The 5,194-nt window shown below is 43.3% G+C and overlaps 1 pseudogene; it reads right to left on the bottom strand.

Annotated features, from left to right (window-relative positions):
- LOC104863367 lies at window positions 1-992 on the bottom strand (annotated as a pseudogene).
- Window positions 993-5,194: the final 4,202 nt, after the last annotated feature.

The following is a 5,194-nucleotide window of genomic DNA, read 5'->3' as shown; positions in this document are numbered from 1 at the left end:
GGGAGGAGGAAACAAAATCCTCTACAAATCCTAATACTGTCTCACCCAGTAAGACCATAATGCCATATTCAATCACAGTAATAAACCACAAATAAAATCTTCTCTGGAAGATATACTGCTCCTCTTTGAGATGACAGGGAAAAGGGACTGGAAGTTGGGGTAGGAGGCTTTATTCTTTTGGCAGATCCTCTCAGTCATTATAGATATTGCTGCACTGTTAATAAAAAAAAATATGCTTCTCTGTGAAGCATTAAAAAACAAAACTCCAACGATGAGATGGTTGAGGTTTCAGCTCAAGTATCTCCAAATGCATTGGACAGGTCCATACCCTGACCTTTCTGTGTGTTATTTATTGGTTGTTTCCTGGATCAGTGCCATTCTCTGCTTATGCTTTTCTGTGCTGCAAGCTTTTTTGTAGGGCCGGTTTTCTTCAGAGCCAAATCCAGGTCCACACATCCCACTGGCGCTCCAGGTGCAGCCGAACATCCTTCACCTACAGAGTGCTGGGCCTGTGACACCTAGTAAGCTGGTGGGCTGCTGTCATCTCGTTCTCATTCTCCGGGAATTCATCAGCAACCTGCAGCATCTCCTCCACATCCTCATCCTGCCGTTCATTAGGATCCACTTCTCTTACTAAGTCCTGTACCTTCTTCTTGGTCAAATCTTGATTGTTTTCAGGGCTAAGATGACCTTCTGTCCCAGGAGAGCCGGGTATCTTTACCACCATGGTGCTATTGGCCATGGAGTCCTGTGGAGGGGTGCTGGCTGGTTCTGGTTTTACAGATGAAAAATTGCAGTTGTTAAGTGCTGAGGGGTCAAAGTGGTTCATAATCTGCCAACATCTGGACTTCTTCTCATAGAGCTTATTGAGATCTTGCTTCTCTTTGGAGCTGTGAGGACCAAGGCCAATCAAAGGCAGCAGCATCTGTCTTCCCGTGACATGCGGAGACTGTCCCAGGGAAGCTTTGGTCTCAGCAGCCGGTCCAACTGCACAGCCCTCCCCAAGTCTATAGGGCATTTTTCTAACAATTTACGTCGAGTTTTTTAATCAATGTTTTGTGATTTTTCAATGTATATATCTTTCATCTCATTGGTCAATTTATTCCTGAGCTCTTCTTTCTCTCCCCACCTCCCATCTCTCCATATGAATTATAAGAGATTTTTGGGAGATGCAAGAAAACAAATTGTGAAACTAGATTTTAAAAAGGCACAACTAAAAATACCTCGAGCTCGTTATAAATTAATCTTTCAAGGCACCTAGGAAAGCTCACTGGGTAACTTCATCACAGTATTTCTAAGAGTGTGACAAAAATATATCTAACAGTGTGAAGTAAATGAAACAATAAAATAGCTACTGTATATTAATAATCTATCTAGTGATTTTTATGTGCACTTAGAAAAAGCTTTCTGAAGCTTCCCACCAAGCACTGCTTCACAGCACATAAGAACCAATGATGAGATGAAGCCACAAAGGACAGAGTACAGGGTCCAAAAGCAGCTGATGAGTCCTGAGCCCCATCCTGCATCTCCTTCATAATCCTCACTGGGAAGGGTTCAGCTTCTGCTCCACTTTGGCCAGCTTAAGACTCTTGGGGATTTCAAATCTAGTGGAAGTTGTCTCTCTGTGTCTGTCGCTACAATGAGTCACAAAACAGAGAGACAACTTTCAATCTAACTTGAGCCTACTGTCTCCTCCATTTTATTACCACTATCTAAAAAATAAAATGGAGAAGAGTTTTAGATAGATACTTCTCCAATAAAAGATGCACAAATAGCCAGTAAGTGCACACCAAAATGCCCAAGACTGTTAGTCATCTGGGAACTGCAGATAAAACTACATTTAATTACTGCTACTGCACAAAATAGCTAAAATTAAAAGAATAAAGAAAATGTGCAACAGCAAAGGTTAGAGACAGCACAGAGCAGCGTTTTCTCATGTGTTGCAAAATGATACAACCACTGTGAAAAATGAGTAGTTTCTTAAAATTATATATGCAGCTATCCTAGGCCTCAGCAACTTCAGCCTTGACTACTTACCAAAAATAAATTGAAAGCTTATGAATACACAAATTTGTATTAAAATGTTTACCAAGGGTTATTTACATGAACAAAAACGGAAAACAAACCAGCTGTGCATTGACAGGAGCATAAGTGGTGTATTCAAAACAGTGGGATACCACTCAAGAATAAAGAGGGGAAAACCTGCTAATAACATCAACTCTGTGGAGAATCTCAGAAACATAACACTCATGAGGAATAAAGCCAGAAAGAAAGAGTATTCTGTTTGAGTTCATTTTTACGAAGTGCAAGAATGGCCAAATCTAATTAATGACTGAAAACAGAATAAACTTTGCCCCTATCAGGGGGAGAGAATAAAGGCATGGAGCCCCAGGGACAGCCACAGCAGCCCTGTGCTCTGCATTTTGGTTGCTGTGTGGTATGGAATCTGCCAGGCATGCGGAACACCATAATCAAGATTTGTGCATTCTGCTATGCAATCATACCTTGGCTTCTACAAATGAAGTTACAAAGTTACAGGATGGCAAAGAGAACCTTCTAGCACCTCAATTTCCTCTCCCAGGGGCAAACTTGGCAGCTGTCAGTCCTTGTAGGGAGTTTCAGAAAATCTTCAAAGCCTGTAACTCTGGTTCTTACATGGGTAGCGCACTGGAAACAGCTGGGGGTTTTAAAGCACAGTGGTGTCTGGGACTCACCTGAGATTCTTCTTAACTGCTTTTTGGGGTAGCCTCGCCATCAGATTTTTAAATGTCCCCATATGATTCAAATGTGCAGCCACTTTTGAGAATCATTCTTAAAACTGTTACTGAAGGCTCTCCGTACTACTTGCTTGGCTTTGGATAGGCTTTCCCAGGCAGGTGCTGGTATTCTTCGCCATTACAGAGTCTGAGGTAAACCGTATTGATTGGCAGAGGCACCCCTCTCCTCACCATTACAGTGTAAAGACAAACAAAAACCAGGTAGCACTCAACTGGATGTTAAGAAGCTGGAATCGCTGAGCCTAGCTTTTCCCCTTGTCATTTACTCACATGAAACCCTAAAGTTTTCAATCGCAACAGTTATACGTTTCCTCCACCACCTTGAAACTGTAACACAAGGAGAGACTGTATATGTCCCTTGTACCACGATACCCACAGCACCTGCCGTATTTCAGAGACTCACGAACTCCGCTTCCACTGATGCAGCAAACTCTACTGCATTTGTCCCTGAGCTGCTTATGGGAATAATGCAGGCTCCCCTCGTGCCTAACACCGGAGGAAAGAAAAACACATAAAGCTTTTCTCTTCTCCAGTCAGTCGGCAGTAATGAAGCAAATAATGCTTTAAGAGATACCCCTGCACATCTGCACAATGCTCGGCTTTTCTTGGGATGTGACAACCAACAACATGACAAGTCACGGCTGACTGCAAAGAAAAAGCCTGTGGAGTCTGTATAAGGGACAAGTGGCGCGATGGATTGCGTGAGGGCTGTTCGTTGTGGTTTATTATGGGGTTGCTATCGACAAGGCCGTTTACCCCCCAGAAAGACAGACACACCATGCTTAGATTTCATCACCTGCTGACCAACAGTGCAGTACATCAACCTTTCACGGGGAGGGAACTTAGAGAAGGCAGCATGATTTAACACCAGCGAATAGAAATGTCTAGCACCATTTAACACTCCGTAACCTTCCCCCGTTAGGCAGCTGTCCTGCCGTTTATCTTTCTTTCTGTTTTCCCGGCGTTTCATTACTAGAGATCAGTAAAGCACCAGCACTGAGGCTGCAGCACGGCTCTGCTCCCAAGAAGCACCAGCCAGGGACTGGCCTCTGGGCGCAGTGAAGTCGGTGTGCAGCCCGGGGTGTGCTGGGGGCGACTAGGTCCAGCCCCTCCCCAGCCCTTCCCCACGCTGTCCCTGGCCGCTAGCGCACCGGAGCACCTGAAGAGACCGGAAGATCGTCGTGAGGACCACACCAAACCTCTCTTTGTGCTCATCCTCGTGCCTTAACTATAGATTATTAAAATAGCTCCTTCAGAACTGTCAGAATTTTTACTTTTATTTGAAAATCTTTATTTTTATTTTTATTTTGGATGGCTTTAGTTGGTTTCTAAAACAAAATCTAAGCTCTGGCTAGGTACCACCACCACCACCCCGCCCAGCCCTGTGTGTGCATGCTGTGTGTGTGTGTGTGTGTGTGTGTGTGTGTGTGTGTGGTTTCTTTGGAACCATTCTAAAGTAATGAGCCATTTCAGAAGAATTACGCATGTTCTACTAGATATAATACAAGGGAAATCATCCCCATTTTTCTAATATATAATAAAGACCATGGTCTGGGACTAACCCAAGAAAAAGAAAGGTGAAATAATTTATAAGTCAGGAAGGACCCATAAGAGTGGAGAAGGCATTCAGTGTCTGTTTATAAGGCTTGTGTAGAAATATCCATGATATAATGGTTAGAATAACATGAAAATGGGGACCACATTTTCTAAACATAAGAATAATATTTTTGCTTTAAATCCATCATCACATGAACCATAATAAAATTTTAAGAAACAATAACACCTCAGTAAGTGGCATGATTATTGTTATTGAGAAACAGATTGAAATAGTTAGGAGACTGTTGGCTGACCTGAGACACTTCGACATAAAATATAAACTTGATATTTTCTACATAAACTTTCATTCAGCATGACGGCAGCATTTAATACAAAGTGAATATGTCCCCTTGCGCAAGGTTCTAACCTGAAGCTAGGCAAGTTGTACCAGTTATTTATTGTTGCCCAACAAACTACCCCCAAACTCAGCAGCAGACAAACAGGAAAGCATTTACTCGCTCACCGTTTGTGTTTCAGGCCTCAGAGGAAGCTTATCTGGCTCATAAGAGTGCTGTGGAGGGATTTAGCTCAGGGGTTCCGTCACTTGCCTTGAAAGCACAAGGACCTGAGTTTGATGCCCGTACAAAAAATAAATTAATTAATTAAAACCATGCTGTGGAGATGTGCTCTGGGGCTGTAGTCACACGAAGGTTTGACTGGGATGCTGCAGTCTGTCTCCCCAGAGACTCATTCCTGTGCCGGGCAAATTAAAACTGGTTGTGCAGGGGGTTTCCATCCTCCATGCCTGAACCTCTCCGTGGGCTTTCTCAATGTCTTCAGGACATGGCAGTCGGCTCCGCCCAATCAGAATGATCACGAAG

Source organism: Fukomys damarensis, unplaced genomic scaffold (assembly GCF_012274545.1).
Source record: "Fukomys damarensis isolate Sample0158 unplaced genomic scaffold, DMR_v1.0_HiC HiC_scaffold_14, whole genome shotgun sequence".
NCBI lineage: Eukaryota > Metazoa > Chordata > Mammalia > Rodentia > Bathyergidae > Fukomys > Fukomys damarensis.
This window is presented reverse-complemented; position numbering and strand designations above follow the sequence as displayed.